General features: G+C 42.9%; 1 long non-coding RNA gene across 1 annotated transcript in view; it reads left to right on the top strand.

Annotated features, from left to right (window-relative positions):
• LOC122556573 (uncharacterized) overlaps positions 1 to 8,889 on the top strand; it is a 114,585-nt gene extending 105,696 nt beyond the window's left edge. Inside the window, exon 2 of the long non-coding RNA XR_015759718.1 lies at positions 7,141 to 8,889. This is a non-coding gene — a long non-coding RNA (uncharacterized LOC122556573). The remainder of the gene's footprint in view (positions 1 to 7,140) is intronic.
• The last annotated feature ends 13,748 nt before the right edge of the window (positions 8,890 to 22,637 follow it).

Below are 22,637 nucleotides of genomic sequence, written 5' to 3' on the forward strand. Positions count from 1 at the left end.
TGTTACTTGTTCAAAAAAACTCAATCAAGTTTGTGAAACATGATTTCCCATGCACAAAGCCATGTTGACTATCCCTAATCAGTCCTTGCCTTTTCAAATACATGTAAATCCTGTCTCTCAGGATTCCCTCCAACAACTCCCACCACCAATGTCAGACTCACCAGTCTATAGTTCCCTGGCTTGTCCTTACCACCTTGCTTAAATAGTGGCACCACGTTAGCCAGCCTCCAGTCTTCCAGGATCTCACCTGTGACTATCGATGTTACAAATATCTCAGCAAAGGGCTCAACAATCACTTTCCTAGCTTCCCACAGAGTTCTCGGGACATCTGAGCAGATCCTGGGGATTCATCCACTTTTATGTGTTTCAAGACATCCAGCACTTCCATTCTGTAACATGGACATTATTCAAGATGTCACCATCTATTTCCCCGCATTCTATATCTTCCATGTCCTTCTCCACAGTAAATACTAATGCAAAATACTCGTTTAGTTTCTTCTCCATCTCCTGTGGCTCCACACATAGGCTGCCTTGCTGATTTTTGAGGATCCCTATTCTCTCCCTTGTTACCCTACTGTCCTTAATATATTTATAAAATCCCTTTGGATTCTCCTTAACTCTATTTGCCAAGGCTATCTCATGTCCCCTTTTTGCCCTCCTGATTTCCCTCTTAAGTATACTCCCACTGCCTTTATACACTTTTAAGGGATTCGCTCGATTTCTCCTGTCTGTACCTAACATATGCTTCCATCTTTATCTTAACCAAAACCTCAATTTCTGTAGTCATCCAGCATTCCCTACAATTTCTCCAGTCATCTAGCCTTTCCTTTCACCCTAACAGGAATATACTTTCTCTGGACTCTCATCTCATTTCTGAAGGCTTCCCATTTTCCAGCCGTCCCTTTACCTGCGAATATCTGCCCCCAAACAGCTTTTGAAAGTTCTTGCCTACTATTGTCAATATTAGCCTTCCTCCAAATTAGAACTTCCAATTTTAGATCTGGTCTATCCTTTTCCATCACTATTTTTAAACTAATAGAATTATGGTCGCTGGCCCCAAAGTGCTCCCCCACTGACACCTCAGTCACCTGCCCTGCCTTATTTCCCAAGAGTAGGTCAAGTTTTGCACCTTTTCTAGTCGGTACATCCACATACTGAATCAGAAAATTATCTTGTACACACTTAACAAATTCTCTCCATCTAAACCCTTAACACTATGGCAGTCTCAGTCTGTGTTTAAAAAGTTAAAATCCATGACCGTAACCACCCAGGGCAGCATAGTGGCTCAGTGGTTAGCACTGCTGCCTCACAGGTTCAATTCCAGCCTTGGGCAACTGTCTGTGTGGAGTTTGCACATTTTCCCTGTGTCTGTGTGGGTTTCCTCCAAGTACTCCGGTTTCCTCCCACAGTCTAAAGATGTGCAGGTCAGTGAATTGGCCATTCTAAATTGCCCATAGCATTAGTTAGAGGGAAATGGGTCTGGGTGGGTTTCTCTTCGGAGGGTTGGCGTGGACTTGTTGGGCCATGGAGTCTGTTTCCACACTGTAGGGAATCTAATCTAAGCAATTATTCTTACAGATAACTGAGATCTCCTTACAAATTTGTTTCTCAATTTCCCACTGACTATTAGGGGGTCTATAATACAATCCCCATAAAGTGATCATCCCTTGCTTATTTCTCAGTTCCACCCAAAAACTTCCCTGGATGTGTTCCCAGGAATATCCTCCCTAAGTACAGCAGTAATGCTATCCCTTATCAAAAATGCCACTCTCCCTCCTTTCTTGCCCCCTTTCTATCCTTCCTATAACATTTATATCCTGGAATGTTAAGCTGCCAGTTCTGTTCATCCTCAAGCCACCTTTCTGTAATTGCTATGATATCCCAGTCCCACGTTCCTAATCATGCCCTGAGGTCATCTGCCTTCCCTGTTCGGCCTCTTGCATTGCAATAAATGAGTTTAATTTATCAGTCCGACCTTGTTCTCTGCTTTGTCCCTGTCTGCCCTGACTGTTTGACTCACTCCCTTTCTCAACTGAACCAATCTCAGATTGATCACTTTCCTTTCTATTTTCCTTGTTGACATCCTCTTGAGCAGCTCTAGCAAATCTCTCTGCCAGTATATTAGTCCGCTTCCAATTCAGATGCAATCCGTCCTTCTTGTACAAGTCACTTCTACCCCAGAAGAGATTCCAGACCCAAAAGTGTGAGTCCTTCTCCCATACACCAGCTCCTTAGCCACACATTCATCTGCTGTATCCTCCCATTCCCAGCCTCACTAGCTCATAGCACCAGGAGTAATCCAGATATTACTACCCACAAGGGTGTCCTTTTTAAATTCCTGCCTAACTTTCTATATTCTACCTTCAGAATCCCATCCTTTTCCCTTCCTAAGTCATTAGTTCCAATGACCTCCTGCTGGTCCCATTCCCCTTTGAGATCATTCTGCACCCTCTCTGAGACATTCTTGACCCTGGCACCAGAGACGCAACACACCATTCTGATTTTTCACTGTTGGCCGCAGAAACATCTGTCTGTGCCTCTGACTAGGAGTCCCCTATCACAATTGTTTGCTTGGAACCTGACATACCCCTCATTACATTAGAGCCAGTCTCAATACCAGAAGCTTGGCTGTTCATGCTACATTCCCCTGAGAATCCATCACCCCCTACATTTTCCAAAACAGCATACTTGTTTGAAATGGGGATAGCCACAGAAGACTCCTGCACTACCTGCTTTCCCCTCCTACCTTTCCTGGAGTCAACCCATCTACTTGACTCTATCTGCGGCTTTTCCCCCTTCCAATAACTGCCAACCATCACACCCCCTAGCTCTTGTAAATTCCTGATTGCCTCTCACTGTCGTTCCAACCGAATCCATGTGATCCAACAGGATTCGCAACCAAACAGACTTCTTGCAAACATAATCATCAGTAACATGCAAACTTCCCCTCAACTCCCACATCCGACAGGAAGAGTACATCACTCTACTAAAGGCCATCTTTGCTCCTTTGCAATCTGCAGACCCAGAAAATAGCACCGTTGTTTTGCTCTAAAAAACAGTGCTCCTGGTAACTTAGTACTTATGGTTTATATTTTAAAAATTTAATCAAGAGGCACATTTCAATAGACATATAATCAAGAAAAAATCCAGTCTATTCACTACTGCAGACTTACAACAAGGTTACACATTAAAAACTATGCACTTATCAGTTCCTATGCTGAGCTCTCCCACACAGGTTCCTATAAGATTAGCTGTGAATTTCGCTGTTTGTTCATTTTTCCTAGACGAACTCTCATGTCCAGAAATACATGAACTGAAACAGCAAAGACATTAACTGCGCAGATTCACTGCTGTATCAGTTAGCAGTGTAGGTTTATTTCTCTCTCTCCCTCCTGACCATGTGCTCAGTACATTCATCTGTTTTTGTTCCTATTAAAAGTGCTATTATTTTGCCTTTTTTTCCCCAAAATAATGCAACAGCATACAAAACAGTAATTGCTGCTCCTGGAATTCGAGGAAATCACCTTCAAAACCTAAAATACCTCAAAAAAGGAGCAGCTGTTACAGCCACAAGTTTTTCCTGTCCTCCATCGTGGATTACCCAGAATCTCAAAGCAGTCCAGAGGTCTGTTTTCAGCACAATACTCAGATTGCTGAGACAACCCACTTGGTTAGTAGTGGTCATGGAACAGTAGGCGAAGTTATTGTACTAGCAGAGGATGACAGCATTTTGTTTCATTCATTCAGGGCTGCATCCAACTTGTCCTGCATTTATTATCCACACCTCATTGTCCTTCAGCTGCCTTCTTGAACTGCTGCAGGCCATGTGCTGTAGGTAGACTCACAATGCCATTAGGGAGGAACTTGAAGGATTTCAACCCAGTGAAAATGAAGAAATGGCAATATATTTCCAAGTCAGAAATGTGAGTGGCTTGGAGGGGAACTCTGCATGTGATAGTGTTCTCATGTATTTGCTGCCCCTTGACCTTCTAGGTAGGAGTGGTCATAGCTTTGGAAGATGATGTCTGAGAATTTTTGGCAAATTTCTGCAGTGCATTTCGTGGATAGTATTCACTGCTACTACTGAGCATCAGTGGTGGAGATGGTGGATGTTTGTCGAGTGTGGTGCCAAACAAGCAGCCTGCTTTGTCCTGGATTGTGTCCAGCCTCTTGAGTTTCATTGGAGCTGCACTCATCATGGCAAAGATAAGTGCTCCATCACACTCGCAAGTTATGCCTTGTAGATGTTGGACAGGCTTTGGGGAATTGAGAAATAAGTCACTCACTGCAGTGTTACTAGCTTCTGAATAAATGGGTGGTTCATGTCATTGGTCAAATCCTGGAAGACTCTTTCTAATGGTATTGTGGGTCTACCACAGTAAATAGACTCCAGCAGTTCAAGAAAGCAACTCACCACCACCTCAGGACAACAAGGGATGGGCAATAATCATTAGCCGAGCTAGTAATATTCATGTAAATGAATAAAAATAATTCAATCGCTTCACTACAAATATTAGACATTGAATATTTTCCAGGATAATTGGCAAGTTGGATCCAAAATTAGCTTAGTGATGAGAGAGAGAGAGTGTTAGTGAAGACCGTCTTTCTGACTGGAGCCTGCTGTGCTGTGGCATAGCACAGCACATCCGCCCTCAGGCCCCACCCCTCCAACCGTAACAAGGACAGAACCCCCCTGGTGCTCACCTTCCACTCTACCAGCCTTCGCATAAACCTAATCATCCAACGACATTTCCGCCACCTCCAAATGGACCCCACCACCAGGGATATATTTCCCTCCCCACCCCTTTCCGCCTTCCTCAAAGACCGTTCCTTCCGTGACTACCTGGTCAGGTCCACGCCACCCTTCAACCCACCCTTCCGTCCTGGCACCTTCCCCTGCCACCACAGGAATTGCAAAACCTGCGCCCACACCTCCCCCCTCGCCTCCATCCAAGGCCCCAAAGGAGCCTTCCACATCCATCAAAGTTTTAGCTGCACATCCACCAATATCATTTATTGTATCCGTTGCTCCCGATGCGGTCTCCTCTACATTGGCGAGACTGGACGCCTCCTATGAGAGCGCTTTAGGGAACATCTCTGGGACACCTGCACCAATCAACCACACCGCCCTGTGGCCCAACATTTCAACTCCCCCTCCCACTCAGCCAAGGATATGGAGGCCCTGAGTCTCCTTCACTGCCGCTCCCCCACCACCCGACACCTGGAGGAAGAATGCCTCACCTTCCACCTCGGAACACTTCAACCCCAGGGCATCAATGTGGACTTCACCAGTTTCCTCATTTCCCCTTGCCCCACCTCACCACAGTTCCAAATTTCCAGCTCAGCACTGTCCTCATGACTTGTCCTATCTGCCTATCTTCCTTTCCACCTATCCACTCCACCTTCCTCTCTGACCTATCACCTTCATCCCACCCCCATTTACCCATTGTACTCTTTGCTACCTTCCCCCACCCTCCTCTCTGACCTATCACCTTCATCCCCACCCCCACTCACCTATTGTACTCTATGCTACTTTCTCCCCAGCCCCACCCCCCTCTCATTTATCTCTCCACCCTTCAGGCACTCTGCCTGTATTCCTGATGAACGGCTTTTGCCCGAAACGTCGATTTTCCTGCTCCTCGGATGCTGCCTAAACTGCTGTGCTTTTCCAGCACCACTCTAATCCAGAATCTGCAGTCATTGTTTTTTACCATAGCACAGGGATCAATGCTGGGTCCCTTATTGTTGATAATATTGTGGCATGGTGGCTCAGTGGTTAGCATTGCTGCCTCTCAGTGCCAGGAACCCAGGTTTGATTCCTACTGGGTGAAGAATCTTTGCACGTTCTTCCTGTGTCTACATGGGTGCTCCAACTTCCTCCCAGAGTCCAAAAATGTTCAGATTAGGTGGATTGGCCATGGTAAATGTGGGGTTAAAGGGATAGGGTAGTGGTCTGGGTGGGATGATCTTTGGAGGGTCAGGACAGACTTGATGGGCCAAATAGCCTCTTTCTGCACTGTCGGGAGTCTATGATATTCATAAATGATGTAGATGAGAATGTTGGGGTGGGGAGGATGATAATTCAGCTTATAGATGACACAAATTTTGGCTGGGTGGTTGAGTGAGGAGGAAGGTGTTACATTACAGAAGGATGTAGACAGATTGGTCAGATGGACTGATCAATGGCAGATGAAATTTAACCCTGTTAATGAGAGATGATGTACTTTTGAAAAAGGAACAAGACAAGCGATTATTCAATGAATAGCAAGAAACTAGGAAGTGAACAGCAACAGAAGAATCTTGGGTTGGTTGTCCACAGATTCCTGAAGATGGTAGGACAGATTAATAGTGTAGTTGAGAAGATATGTGGCGTGCTGGCCTTTATCAGTCATGGAGCAGGGAGGTCGTGTTGGAACTGTACAGAACTTTGGTTAGGCCACAGCTGGTGTACAGTGTACAGTTCTGGTTACCACACTATAGGAAGGATGTGACTGCACCTGAGTCCGCTCACAAGAATGGGGCCTGAGATGGAGTATCTGAACTGTGAAAAGAGACTGGATAAGCTCAAGTTAATTTCTTTGGAGCAGAGAAGGTTGAATAATTTAATTAAACGAATGGGGCATAATATTAAAGTGAAAGGCGGAAGGTTTAGAAGGGATTTAAGGAAAAACATTATCACCCAGAGATTGGTGGCTCTCTGAAATGCACTGCTGAGGAGGGCAGTTGAGGCAGGAAACGTCACAACCTTTAAAAAGTACACGTTTGAGCACTTGAAATATCACAACATTCAAAGATATGGGCCTAGTGTGGGAAAGTGGAAATAATGTAGGTCGTAATATATTTTGGCATATAGACTCAATAGGCCAAAAGGTCTCTTCTGGACTGTATGATTCTTAACCAAACAAAGGGAGTATATATCAATTCTCAAAAAACATAACAGATGTACCTGCGCACTAATAGGAACCTTTGATCATTGACCTCTTGACCCTGAATACGCCAAATAGTGTTCTGAGCTCTTATGCTATTAATTCAAGCCAAATATCTCAAAACAAATTCAGAAATGTAAATATGAATAATATTGTAATGATGTAATATATTGCATAATAATAAGAACACTAATAATTTATCTTTCCTTTATAGGTTCACAGTTTTGCTACACAAATGCATACAGACTGACTCATCTCATCCTAAGGTTAGCTGGGGACCAGGCTAAGACTCAGTACAACTCCCACCTCCCATCGACACAAAATTAATGTTGGCAGAGAACTACAAGTCCTATCAGATTTTCATTCCCAACCATGAAAGGAAGTGTTCCATCATGATAAAACAGCAGCCAATTGTAAATTGGCCACAAAACATCTTGAGTTAGCCGGCTGAAGACCTGCAGACTCCTTTCACAAATCCTGTACCGTACTGCTGGGAGGAATTGGATCATTCAAAACAAGTTGGCCACTTAAGTGGAAATTGACACTACAGTGAAGAACTGCAGGAACCTGTTTGTTGCTTGCAAAGTGAAACACTAATCTTTCAAATTTAGCTGTACCGTCTTTGTGTCAGGAGAAGGAAAATAGTTTGAATGCAAGTTTGTACCTCAAGTCAATGGAAGACACATGCTGAAATGATAAAATGAAATTTGTGAAACCACTCAGTGGCAGAAAATCGTTTTCTTTCTCTCATGGATTTCAACCATTTTCTTGGTCTCATTTATTTTTCCCAACAGCTTTCCAAATGAAAAACTTCCATCCACACGAAAAATTGTCAGCCTTAATCTGAATTTGAGTTTTCTGTAGAGATCTAACAAAATGTAATTTCACGACCGAGCATTCACAACAAGTGCGAATACAGTGACAATTATTTTCTGGAAGATTAGAAACATGAACTAATGTGGTCAAAAATAACAGCAACAGGAAGGAAATGCTCATTTTTGTCTGCAAGGAATGCACGTTTGGACAGGAAACCTAACTTGTTTACATCAGCAATATATTTTATCAAATTGGCTTTTCAAAATAGTGTGCATAATTAAACTGTGACATTTGAGAGCTTATGAAGAAAATGATTTTAAAGCTGCAGTTTTAAGGAAGGCATTCCTTTAGATTAGAGCATTAGAACTTAAAGAAAAATGTCTGTGACTAAACTACCAACCTTAAAACATTTATAAGAGGAAATATTTTAAATACATGATTTGATGTGCATCGGAGGAACAAAAGATTGCTGCCCTTTCCCTCCAGAGGTTCTATTTTCAGTTTGCTGTAGGTGGAGCAGAAAGCAATTGCTTTCTCATAGAATCACGTGTTTAATTCCGAAAAAAAAGTGAGCATGTGCCAATGCCACTTCCACTAGAGCTGGCTTTGTGTAATATCATTTTCCTCCCCTTGTATTCTTGTACTCATTAACTTACAAATATCTTTAAAATTTATTATTAAATCTTTTAATAATCTGTCTCAGATATGACTTTCTGTAAAGCATAATATGTTATAAGGAATACAGGTACTCAGTGTAAAAAATTTTCTTCAAAGTATTTTCTTTATTCTTTTTATGGTAATCCTATTTTTGACCAATTTGCTGCAATTGAAAACCATGAGTGGAATTAATTGCTTTCTTGAGCAACATGGGCAGTGGCAAGAATGTTAGAAAATATGGCGAAATTGCCTGATTTGTGTGAAACTTAAATGTTTTCTGCCTGTCAGTCCAAGTCTGGATGTCATGCAAAGGACTTCTTTTCAGAGGTTTAAACTTTTGTTTACAAGAAGCATTAACAACGCCGGCTGCAGAATTCCTGGAAATTTCATCACATGGCATCTGGGCTGTTCTGACCAGGCAACTGCCCTTCCAATATCTTTCGAACTAATAAATGAGTGTTCAAAGAAAATTATTAAAAACTTTAATGCACCTACAAATGTTTTTTTTGTGGTTATACACAGCAATACTTGGAAGATTCATTTTTAATTCCCAGAGGATTCAGAAGTGTCCGAAAGGATTGGATCCCTAGCACATGCACACAACAACAAAGCACTCCTTCCACTTTCTCCAAGCACTCATTGTTTCGATATCTTGCAGTTATACCAGTTGCTTATACTCTAGTGTAACTTTTTCCTTTGACATGATCAGCTCCTGGTTTGTTCCAGCAGCATCTTTCATTCACTTTGAACCTTCCCTTCTTCTGGCTGAAGTCCAAGTCAAGAGATTTGAAAGACTGAAAACATGTTTTGGCAAGGAAAATAAAATATGATCCTCCTCAACAAAGAGCCAGCATTTTTGTACGGTTGAGGGTCACCAGCATTTAAGTCCATTCATTTGAAGCTAAGTATGAATTTCATGTGAAGCTATTAGAAAATGTACTTGTTCAGCCAAATTTTTAGCTTGAGCCAATCTTCATTTGTGAGTGCCTCTTATCAGCTCATATCCTGCCCTGCATAGAACAGATCAAGTTTCAACATTCAGAACGTGATTGTCGGAATCTGCTGCTAAATGCAAGTAAAACATCTTTGATGCTGAAAGAGAAGGAGCCATGAGCTTAAACTAATAAAACCAAATTTAGGACGCTACATAAGTCCGTGTTATGTCAAACCTTAATTTAGAAACAGGTTTCATGGTGTTTCATTGAGATGTAAGGAACATAGAGTGGACAATCGGTAACTTTTAAGAAGATTGTAAAAAAGAATAGGACACCGAAGAGACATTTTAATGTGATATCTATAGTGACTTAAAGTATGGCCATGAATGATGAATCAACTGAGTGAGAGATGTACAAGTCATTGGGAGAGGGGTATATGGTTGAGGATTTTACCTAAGTCTTTGGATGGCCAGGATCCAATGTAAGGCAGTGAAATAAAGGGGAAGTTGGGTGTGATTTCAGATAATGTAGAGTTTGGATCAGCTAAAGTTTAGAGAGGGTGGTGAACATAAGGTCCATCAGGAAAACATTGGAGTAATCAACCTTGGAGGTGACAAAGGCATGAATGAGGAACTCAATGACCTAAGGGCAAAGGTGGTGGTGAAGGTGGGTATATTTTGAAAGGGAAACAGACCTTTCCGTCCACCATATCTATGGTGACCAACAAACACCAAACTACACCAATTCCATTTACCCACATTTGGTCCATCGCCTGCTACGCCCTGGCATTTTAAGTGCTCGTCCAGGTGCTTCTTGAATATTGTGAGAGTACCTGTCTCCACCACCCTCTCAGACAGCACATTTCATGTATCTACCACCCTCTGGGTGAAAACATTTTCCCAAGATTCCCTCTAAACCATTTACTCCTCACCCTAAACTTAAGTTCTCTGATCTTAGAGACATCTGCATTGGGGAAAAGATTCTCATGACTTCCCCTGTCTATGCTTTTCATGGGGTAGTACGGTGGCTTAGTGGTTAGCACTACTACCTCACAGTGCCAGGGACCCAGGCTCAATTCTAGTGTTGGGCAACTGTTTGTGTGGAGTTTGCACATTTTGTCCTTGTCTGCATGGGTTTCCTCTGGGTGTACCAGTTTCCTCCCACAATCCAAAGATGTGCAAGTTAGGTGGGGTGGCCATGCTAAATTGTTGATAGTGTCCTGGGATGTTTAAGTTAGGTGGATTAGCCACAGGAAATGCAGGGTTACAGGGATAGGGTAGAGGGGTGCGTCTGGGTGGGTTGCTCTTCAGAGAGTCAGTGTGGACTTGTTGGGCCAAATAGCCTAAATCCACACTGTAAGGACTTTATTCTATGAAATCTTGTATACCTCAATTAGATATATCCTCTGCTCCAAGTAAAATAAGCCCAATCTCTCCTTATAACTGAGACTTTTCATCCCAGGCAACATGCAGGTGAATCTCCTTTGTACCCTCTCCAGTGCAGTTATGTCCTAGAAATCATGTGGTGACAAGATTCACTCAGTATTCCATCTGTAGCCTAATGAATGCTTAATGACTTCCTTGCTCCTATATTCTGCTCCCATATGCCTTCTTCACCATCTTGTATACTTGTGCTGACATTTTCAGGGATCTATGGATTTGTACTTCAAGGACCCTTTATTCCTCAGTACTCCCTAGGGCCTACCAATCATTGTATATATACTTTCCTTATTGGATCTCCCAAAATGCATTCCCTGAAACTTATCTGGATTAAATTCCACTTGCCATTGCTTTGTCCACTTTATCAGCTGATCAATATCAGACTGCTGCCCAACACTATCCTGTTCATTATCAAAAACACCACCAGTTTTTGTAACAACTGCAAACTCAATAATAATACTTTTTATGTTCACATCCAGGTTGTTAATGGACATAACAAACAACAAGGGTCTCAGCATCAATCTCTATGGTAAACCGCTGGTCACAGACTTACAATCACAAAAATATCACTCCACCATTTTGCCTCCTATTTGCAAGCCAATTTTGGATCCAGTTTGGAAACTTGCCTTGGACTCCATGGGGATCTGGAGCAGTCTTCCATCCGGGACCTTGTCAAAGGCCTTACCAAAGTCCATGTAAATCACGACACTACCCTCAATATATTTAGCCACCTTTTAACAAACTGAAATAAATCTGTCAGATAGTATCCCACCTTAGCAAATCTATGTTCACTATTCTGATCAATCCCTACCTTTACAAGTGTTGATTAATCTTGTCCCTCAGAGGTTTTTCCAATAATTTCCCTGCAATTAAGAGCAGACTAACTGGTCTGTAATTACCTGGCCTATCCCTGCTGTCCTTTTTAAACAAAGAAATCACATTAGTTATCCTCTAGTAACATGGCACTTAAATGTGGCCAGCGAAGTGTTAAATATCTCTGCCAGGTTTCTAGCCATCTCCTGCCTTGCCTCCCTTGGCAGCCTGGGATACATAGAGTCATAGAGATGGAAACAGACCCTTTGGTCCAACTTGTTCATGCCGACCAGATATCCTCACCTAATGTAGTCCCATTTGCCAGCATTTGGACCATATCCCTCCAAACCCTTCCTATTCATAAACCCATCTAGATGCCTTTTAAATGTTGTAATTGTACCAGCCTCCACCACTTCCTCTGGCAGCTCATTCCATACTGCACCACCCCTCTGCATGAAAAAAGTGCCCCTTAAGTCCATTTTAAATCTTTCCCTTCTCACTTTAAACCTATGCCCTTTAGTTCTGGACTCCCCCATCCAAGGAAAAGATCTTGGATATTTACTCTATCCATGCCCCTCATGATTTTACAAACCTCTATAAGGTCACCCCTCAGCCTCTGATGCTCCAGGGAAAATAGCCCCAGCCTATTCAGCCTCTCCCTGTAGCTCAAATCCTCCAACATTAGCAACATCCTTGTAAATCTTTTCAAGTGTCACAACTCCCTCCCAATAGGAGAAGAACCAAAATTGCACATGATATTTTATTTGGTTAATTGAATGCCGGATAATCGAATGCCGGATGGCATAGTTAGCCAAGCATCTGGACCTTGCAATCTTGTTAGATAATCCCAAATTCGGATAATCAAATACCGGATAATTGAGGTTCCTCTGTATGCTACTTTTAATGGATTCCCACTTTCCAAATGTCGACTTACCTGCAAGTAGCTGCTCCCAGTTTATGTTTGTCAGATCCTGTCTAATGATGTTAAAATTGGCCTTCCTCAATTTAGCCACTTAACTTCTGCACCATCCTTACCCCTTTCCATAATGATCTTGAAACGTACAGAGTTGTGGCCACTATCCCCAAATGTTCACTCACTTAATGCTTTATCACAAGTATAATATAGGATTGAAAGTTTAGAAAGGTCAAGGGTGCTGAAGTTGTGAAGCCCGAGATAGTGGACAAGCAACCAAATGGAGTTCACACCAGAAATTAATAACAATTGATCTCTGCAGTTTTTAACTGGAGAAGTTTACAGTTCATCAATGAACTAATGACAGAAAATCAGTATTACCCAGAGGCTATGGAGGTATATGGATGTATGGCAGAATTAATGCTGGATGGTATTAGTGTATATGTATGATTTGATACCAGTGTTTTGCCAAAAAGCAGCATATTAATGAGGAACGGGAGAGCAAAGAAGGGATCTCCCATGGTAATGATGAAGAACTAGGAAGAGAAATTATTACTGGAAATTCCCTATGTACAATCAAATTGTCAAAAGTGGAACCGTGTATTGGCAGGTCCACTGATCAGGCCAACAAAAGAAGCCATCAGAGGAAGGTGGTACGATTGTCTGTGTCAGAGACTATTAGAAATTGAGAAAGATAAAAGAAGTAATGCAACATGAACTTCTATTACTCTCTACCCGACCCTTGACCTCCTGAACTCCACTCTGACACTGCAACACACCCGCAGACCCTCCCCGTAGCCATCTGATCTCTCCCCCGAATGAACCTCCAATATTTTGAGAGACAGTTTGGGCGAAATAAACCTTGGTGCATAATGCAAGAGCATAAATGTCCAAACAGAATCATGGAGATCCATCATTGATTAAAAAGAATAAGTGTGGGCTTGATGATTGCCATTCCTTGGAAGATTCCGCTCATTAACTGTGTTGTTGGTTGGAGATTGACTTGCTAAGTATTCCAAAGTGTTTTACACATTTGCTCATTGTGTGTTAAAGGAAAATGGCTGAAGGATTGTTCTGATAAAAATATATTCCAAATTTTCCATTTACTGCAAATACTTCTTCAGATTTTAGTTTAAAGGAGAGGCAATGGTATTAGGAGGATGATGTGGTGAGAAACAGTTTGTACAAAATAAACCTTGGTGCATAAAAAAGGGCATGATTGCATTCTGATCATTGACAGAAGTGACTTATCTTGCATTACAAAACTCATGAGCAATAAATTGCTACGGCCGCTCTACTATAATTGCTAGTTACCATGTGTAAAAATATCAAAGATTGCTAACACTTTCCCATATGTTTCTCATATGATATTCACTGCTACTAGCTGTGAATCCATGCAAGTATATGACTTGCTGTGTTCAGAAGAGAAGTGTAAATGGAGTTAGTAATAATCAAAAGCAAACAGGGAATCATTTACATTAGAATTACCAAGATAATCTACTGTCAGACACCAGGTGATTATCAGAAAACAAAAAAGCTTTCTTCTCAAATTTTCATTTAAGTTCAATGATGAAATTACATGTTTTAATCACTCTCAGGAATCTATTATTCTACTAGTATTCAGAGATTTTGAACTCAAAACTTCCTGAGTTTACTTCAAAATAATCAGTTAATATTTCTGTACTTAATTCTCACATTTCTCTCTGTCATCGTGCCAGATGGCTGGAGCCCATGAAGCAGATTTACAGCTGAACTTTGTCCATAAAACTTATTTTCTAGTAATCATGGAATGTCTTTGGAGCTAAATTGGGCGGGATCTTCAACAACTATAAAGGAAATAGTAAAATGTGTTTTACACAGCATATTATTCATCTTTATTTGTAGAGTGATGTAATAGATAACTCATGAATCCAAAGTTTACAGATCTGGAAGGATAAATTGTTCTTACAGTAAGCAAAGCAATAAAGGTGGCTTCTTTCCAAATGAAGTTAATATATATCTGGTATAACTGTGTCATACTAAAGCTAATGAAGTATTTTTAAATGTTAATATATGTGATGCATGCTCGCTAGGCCACCATGTCTTCCCCATTCCTAACTGCTATCGAAAAGATAGTTGTAAGACACTTTTTGAACTGCTGCAAGTTCTCCTCCAGGTTACACACCATTCTGACTTGGTACTATGTCATTGAACCCTCCTTGTCACAAGAATCAAAATCCTGGAGCTCCGTTCCTCATACATCAATGACTGGTGCAGTTCAAATTGGCAGGTCACCATCACCTCTCATGGGAAGTGAGACATGTTCAAAAAATGCTATGTTCTAGCCTGCAATGCCCATATGTCATTAGTAAATTAAAAAATATTACAATCCTATTAGGAGGAACTTTCAGGATTTTGATTTAACAATACTCAAGGAACAAAAATGGACGTGTACAATAATGAAACCTGTTCCAGTTCAAGTATATAACATTAAGATTTTCAATAACAGATTACACAAAATGTCAAGTTCTAAGATTTTCCAGTAATAAACAAACTAAAATCATCATTATTTAAACACTATTCAGCAGGCAACTTGTAATGGCAGGAAAGGTCCCCCATTAAACTTTAAAAATGTCTGAAAATCCCCCTCCAAAGTTGTGCTTTACTCTTGTCCCTTGAGAAGACACTTATTCTCCAAGAACAAGCCCAAAACTATCTCAGCTTCCAATTTGTTTTATGCTTTATCCATGTAGAAATTACCTAATCCCTGAATTGACTTTCACAGTACTAGTTACACTGAAGATTTTCCTTTCTAATAAAAGCTAGGTGAATCTTCCAGCCTCAAATCCTCATGGGATGAGTGTAAAGCATCTACCCACATTTCATATATGACTGATAAAGCCAACATTTTCTTAAACAAGACTACCTGCCATAATCTTCTTGCCTTCACCATTTCTATTTCTCCTCCTCCTTGATGTATTCATGCAGATTTATCTGTCTGTAAGGTTCAGGGGTATCTTGAGAAAAGTGCTGTAAACCAATACTACAATAGTTTGCTTTGGTCTCTTTCCCTTGCAAAGTTGATCTCCATTGTAAAGTGAAATGCAATAAATGCCTGCAAGAAATATTATTTAGCTACCCAGCTAGTACACCCCATCCCAAACTCTATTGTGAAACTAGTTTGAGAAAATATAACTGTTTACAAAACTTGACATTACTAACTCCTCCCTTTGATTTGGAGACAAGCAGTCTATCCACTGTCAGCATAGCTACCCCTATATTATAATTTTCAAGTGTGAATATCTCACGTCTTCTTCCCATTGAGTCGCCCTATCAATATTTAGCAGCCAAGGGATCCAAGCTTATTATTGATCAGAATTCAGAACAGGTCAAATGACGCTTTAGCATAAATTAAAGAGATAGTCCCAAATCATAACAATCTTACAAACTCTATATTTGTAATAATCCTTACATCAGAATCTCTGCCACACTTGGGAATTGTTCAGTAATCACAAACCTGCTAACCCAGGGCTGTTTCCCACATAAGCCTGTTCGGCCACAAGGGATTAAAGGTGACACAGAAGGCAATTCCATTGGCATTCTTGAAGTTGTTCCAAGTGTTGTTGCTGCACATAAAGGCCTGGAATCGATTACTGATTTCCTCAGATCATTTGGTGCTTTTAGTAGCAAGGAACATGGCAAAGAGTAAGAAAATAATCCACAATTAGGACTTTTTTTGCCCTTTCAAATAAACTGAGCAACTCTCATCCAAAATGAAATCTCTTTTGTTTCACAGTGCAATGTTTAAGCAATATTTTCTACACAGACTAATTAAAACATAATTAGCAACATATTCTATCGTCCCTCTGATATGATCAAATGGTCCAATGTGCTTCACAGGAGGAATAAAAGAAAAAAATATGACTCTGAGCTGCATGAGAAGACATATGCCAAAGGCTTGGTCAGGCAGATAGGTTTTGAGAGGCCTCTTAATGAGGGGAAGTGAGGTTCGAAACGCTGTAGGTTGGTAATTTCAGAGTTTAGGATTTAAACAACTGAAAGTTGGCCACCAATGCTGGAATATCAGGTTTGCACAACACCAGAATTAGAGGAACAAAGCTACCTCAGAGATTTGTGGGGTTGGAGGAAATTACAACAATGTTGTGGGGTGATACCAATTAGCAAAGAGAAAACAAGGCTGTGAATTTGAAAATCAAGAAAATATTTAAGATAATACAGGAACAGGATTTAGTGCAAATTATTTTAAAATAGTTCTCTTACTCAGGTTTTGGTATGTTTGAAGTATATGTAACAGTTAAAATGTCAAAGTCTGGTTTTATATTACTGCACAGTAATTTTTAAAATTTATTATTTGTCATAATCATACTTGGAAGGCAGCTATCTAAATTGCTTCTCTTACAGTAAAGGCAATTTAACTTTCTTTCACCTGTAAACTTTGGATCCTTTAACCAACTGTCTTATTACTAATCAAACAAAGAAATAATAGTACAAAAACAGAAGTTGCTGGAAAAGCTCAGCGAGGCCTAGCAGCACCTGTGAAGAGAAATCAGAGTTAACGTTTCGGGCCTGGTGACCCTTCCCCAGAACTGGTGATAGCTAGGAAAATGTCCATTTATTTGCAGAAGATAGGGTAGGGAGAGAGAGTAAGGAGTAAACAACAGGTAGCGATAGAGCCCAAAGAGAGAGAAGAACTGTTGGACAGACCAAGGATTCGATAACGATCTGGCTGGGAGGGTGAATAGCTGTTAATGGAGATTGTTAGTGACACAACACCAGGTTATAGTCTAACAGGTTTATTGGAAGCACTAGCTTTTGGAGCGCTGCTCCTTCATCAGGTGGTTAACAAAGTTGTGTGATTTTTAACTTTGCACACCCCAGTCCAACACCAGCACCTCCAAATCATAACAATATGTAGTGTGTAATGGCAGACTAGGTGACACAAAGGACTGGTGTCTGTTAGGGGGCTAGGACATTGGGGAGATTAGGACCTAAAATTATTGAATTCGATATTGAGTCCAGAAGGTTGCAGGGTTCCCAAGTGGAAAATGAGATGCTGTTCTTCCAGCTTGCACTGAGCTTCACTGGAGCACTGTAGCAAGCCCCAGACAGAGATGTTGTCCAGGGAACATGGTGGTATGTTAAAGTGGTGGGTAACTGAAAGCTCAGGGTCTTTTTTGCGAGCAGAATGTAAATGTTCTGTGAAGCAGACACCGAGTCTACGCTTCGTTTCCCTGATGTAGAGGAGACAACCAAACTACAGATCCAGACTGACACCCGGCAACTATGGCAAGGACCAAATGACATCACAGATTCTAAAAAGAGACAGTGCAAGATAGCAAACGATACCATATCCCTCCCAGATCGTCTACGCCTTCTATGCTTGCTTTGAGCAGAATTTCGATGGAGAGGTAACACTGATTCCAACAAGTCCTGATGAACCTATCCCAACAGTCACTGCATCAGAGGTCAGATCAGTTTCCCTCCATGTGAATCCAAGGAAGGTGATGGGACCAGACGGAGTACCAGGCGATGCACTCAGAGCATGTGCAGATCAACTGGCAGAGATCTTCTCGGACATCTTCATCCTCTCCCTGCAGCAGGCCACTGTCCCTGCCTGTTTCAAGGGGCCGACATCATCCCTGTGCCTAAGAAGGCTCATGCAGCATGTCTCAATGACTACCGCCCAGTGGCCCTACCTTCGGTAGCCATGAAGTGCTTTGAAAGGCTAGTCATGGCATTAATCAACTCCAGCCTCCCCCCTACTCTTGATCCACTCCAATTTGCCATTCGGACCAACCGATCCATGTCAGATGCCATATCACATGCCCTTCACTCCTTGTTAGAACATCCTGACACCAAGAACAGCTACGTAAGAATCCTAATCATTGGCTACAGTTCAGCCTTCAACACTATTAACCCCTCGAGACAGATTACTAAACTTAGTGATCTCGGACTAAGCCCCAATCTCTGCAACTGGATCGTCAGTTTCCTGGGTAAAAACAATGACTGCAGATGCTGGATACCAGATTCTGGATTAGAGTGGTGCTGGAAAAGCACAGCAGTTAAGGCAGCATCTGAGGAGCAGTAAAATCAACGTTTCGGGCAAAAGCCCTTCATCAGGAATACAGGCAGCGTACCTGAAGGGTGGAGAGATAAATGAGAAGAGGGTGGGGGTGAGGAAAAAGTAGCATAGAGTACAATAGGTGAATGGGGGTGGAGATGGAGGTGATAGGTCAGGGAGGAGGGTGGGGGAAGGTAGCAAAGAATACAATGGATGGATGGGGGTGGGATGAAGGTGATAGGTCAGAGAGGAGGGGGGAGTGGACAGGTGGAAAAGAAGATAGGCAGGTAGGACAAGTCATGGGGACAGTGCTGAGCTGGAAGTTTGGAGCTGGGGTGAGGTGGGGGAAGGGGAAATGAGGAAACTGTTGAAGTCCACATTGATGCCCTGGGGTTGAAGTGTTCTGAGGCAGAAGGTGAGGCATTCTTCCTCCAGGCATCAGGTGGTGAGGAAGCGGCGGTGAAGGAGGCCCAAGACCTCCATGACCTCGGCAGAGTGGGAGGGGGAGTTGAAATGTTGGGCCACAGGGCTACTCCACCCTCCTCTCTGATCTATCACCTTCATCCCACCCCCATCCACCCATTGTACTCTTTGCTACCTTCGAGGAGAAAGTGAGGGCTGCAGATGCTGGAGATCAGAGCTGAAAATGTGTTGCTGGAAAAGCGCAGCAGGTCAGGCAGCATCCAAGGAGCAGGAGAATCGACGTTTCAGGCATGAGCCCTTCTTCAGGAATGAGGAAAGTGTGCCAAGCAGGCTAAGATAAAAGGTAGGGAGGAGGGACTTGGGGGAGGGGCGTTGGAAATGCGATAGGTGGAAGGAGGTTAAGGTGAGGGTGATAGGCCGGAGTGGGGGTGGGGGCGGAGAGGTCAGGAAGAAGATTGCAGGTTAGGAAGCCCCGTCCCTCCAATCACCACCAGGACAGAACCCCACTGGTCCTCACCTACCACCCCACCAACCTCCATATACATCATAACATCCATCGTCATTTCCACCACCTCCAAACGGATTCCACCACCAGGGATATATTTCCTTCCCCATCCCTATCAGAGTTCCGAAAATACCACTCCCTCGGTCAGGTCCACACCCCCACCAACCCAACCTCCACTCCCAGCACCTTCCCCTGCAACCGCAAGAAATGCAAAACTTGCGTCCACACCTCCCCCCTTACTTCCCTCCAAGGCCCCAAGGGATCCTTCCATATCCGCCACAAATTCACCTGCACCTCCACACACATCATTTACTGCATCCGCTGCACCCGATGTGGCCTCCTCTATATTGGGGAGACAGGCCGCCTACTTGCGGAATGTTTCAGAGAACACCTCTGGGACACCCGGACCAACCAACCCAACCACCCCATGGCTCAACACTTCAACTCCCCCTCCCACTCCACCAAGGACATGCAGTCCTTGGACTCCTCCATCGCCAGACCATAGCAACACAATGGCTGGAGGAAGAGCGCCTCATCTTCCGCCTAGGAACCCTCCAACCACAAGGAATGAACTCAGATTTCCCCAGTTTCCTCATTTCCCCTCCCCCCACCTTGTCTCAGTCCAACCCTCGAACTCAGCACCACCTTCCTAACCTGCAATCGTCTTCCTGACCTCTCCGCCCTCAACCCCACACCGGCCTATCACCCTCACCTTATCACCCTCACCTTAACCTCCTTCCACCTATCACATTTCCAATGCCCCTCCCCCAAGTCCCTCCTCCCTACCTTTTATCTTAGCCTGCTTGGCACATTTTCCTCATTCCTGAAGAAGGGCTCATGCCTGAAACGTCGATTCTCCTGCTCTTAGGATGCTGCCTGACCTGCTGCGCTTTTCCAGCAACACATTTTCAGCTATCACCTCCATCCCCACCCCCATTCACCTATTGTACTCTATGCTAATTTCTCCCCACTCCCACCCTCCTCTCATTTATCTCCACCCTTCAGGGACTCTGCCTGTATTCCTGATGAAGGGCTTTTGCCCAAAACGTTGATTTTACTGCTCTTCGGATGCTGCCTGAACTGCTGTGCTTTTCCAGCACCACTAATCCAGATCCTCAGTTTCCTGACCCACAGGCCACAATCAATGAAGATTGGGGACAACATTTCATCCTCACTAACACCCAACACTGGAGACCCCAGGTGTGCGTACTCAGCCCCCTACTGTACTCACTGTATACCCATGACTGCGTCGCCAAATACCAGACTAATGCCATTCACAAGTTCGCTGATGACACCACCATAGTCGATCGAATCTCAGATGGCAATGAAACAGACTGCAGACGGGAGGTGGAAGACCTGGAAAAATGGTGCAACTGAGCTCTCAATGCAGGCAAGACAAAGGAACTCATTATTGATTTTCGGTGGGATGTTACTCATGCCCCCCTACTCATTAACAGCACAGAGTGGAACGAGTGGAGAGTGTCAAACTCCTGGGAGTGGTCATTCCAACAAGTGGTGAACTTGGCCTGGACAATCACAAAGGCCAAACTCGCTGGTAGAATACATCTACCAAGCCCACTGTCAAGGAAAGGCCGCCAGTATTCTCGAAGATCCATCCCACCCTGGCAATGTTTTTCTACAACCTCTACCATCGGGGAGAAGGTACAGAAGCCTGAACACACGCACCAGCCGGTTTCGAAACAGTTTCTACCCTACTGTTGTTAAAATACTGAATGGACTCACAAACTCTTAACATACTTGTGTTTTTGTTTTTGCCGCTGATTACCTAATATTTACTTATCTATGCTACTTAACTCTGTGACCTGCCTGTATTGCTCACAAGACAAAGCTTCTCACTGTGCCTCAGTACACATGACAATAAATTCAAATTCAATTCAAAAACCACACTGTGTTCAGTGAAAGCTGTAGACTAGATTGTGAGAAGTGCAGGTAAAGCGCTGCTTCACCTGGAATCAGGTTATTGTATCACCAACAGTCACCAACCTCATTTCATCTGATGATCTCCCCTCCATTGACTCCAAGCTGATAATCCCCCAGTCCAGCACATCTCACTTCTACCTTCTTCTGAAAATCCACAAACAGGACTGCCTGGCAGGCCCATTGCTTTATCCTGCTCCTGCCCCACAGAACTCATTTCTTCCTACCTTGAATCAGTCTTTTCTCCCCGGGTCCAGTCCCTGCTCACATACGTTCGTGGTTCCTATAGGTCAGTTTTGGAGTTTCCAATTTGCAGACTCCAGCTGCCTTTTTACCTTGGATGTGCAATCCCTTTACACATCCATCCTCCACCAGGATGGTCTCAGGGCTGTCCACTTCCTCCTGCAGCAAAGATGTAATACCTGCATATTTTCCTCCTCCTTCCTCAGTATCCAAGGGCCAAACATACCTTCCAGGTGAAGCAGCACTTTATCTGCACTTCTCACAACCTAGTCTATGGCATTCATTGCTCACAAAGTGGTCTCCTCTACATTGGGAAAATGAAGGGTAGACTGGGTGAACACTTCTCAAAGCGTCTACATTCTGCTGCAAAAAAGACCCTGAGCTTCCAGTTGCCTGCCATTTCAGCACACCACCCTGTTCCCAGGCCAACATCTTTGTCTCAAGATTGCTGCAGTGCTCCAATGAAGCTCAGCACAAGGTGGAAAAACAATACCTCATTTTCCACTTCGGGACCCTGCAGCCCTCTGAACTCAAGATGGAGTTCAATAATTTCAGTGCCCGAACTCCCTCATGTCCTAAACCCCTAACACACACTAGGCCTTGTTTTCACAGTCTGCCATTGCACCTATTGTTTGTCACTAACAGTCTCCATTAACAACTATTCACCCTCACAGCCAGATCGTTATCGAATCCTGGGTCACTGGAACTGAAACATGAACTTTGATTTCTCTTCACAAATGCTGCTAGGCCTTGCTGAGTTTTTCCAGCAAATTCTGTTTTGTTTCTGAGTTACAGCATCCACAGTTTTTTAAAGATATGGTGGTGTTGCTAGTGTATTTGAAAAATGTTATGTTGCATTAATTGCTTCTTTAAATGTTCCATATTACTTCAGACTGATATTTATATCAATAAATCGATCTGTTTTCTTCAGGAAACTTGCTGCCTGTCTCTGTTGACATTTTATAGAG

This window comes from Chiloscyllium plagiosum, unplaced genomic scaffold (genome assembly GCF_037043375.1).
Source record: "Chiloscyllium plagiosum isolate Xiang-an unplaced genomic scaffold, Cpla_swu_hap1 HiC_scaffold_16, whole genome shotgun sequence".
NCBI lineage: Eukaryota > Metazoa > Chordata > Chondrichthyes > Orectolobiformes > Hemiscylliidae > Chiloscyllium > Chiloscyllium plagiosum.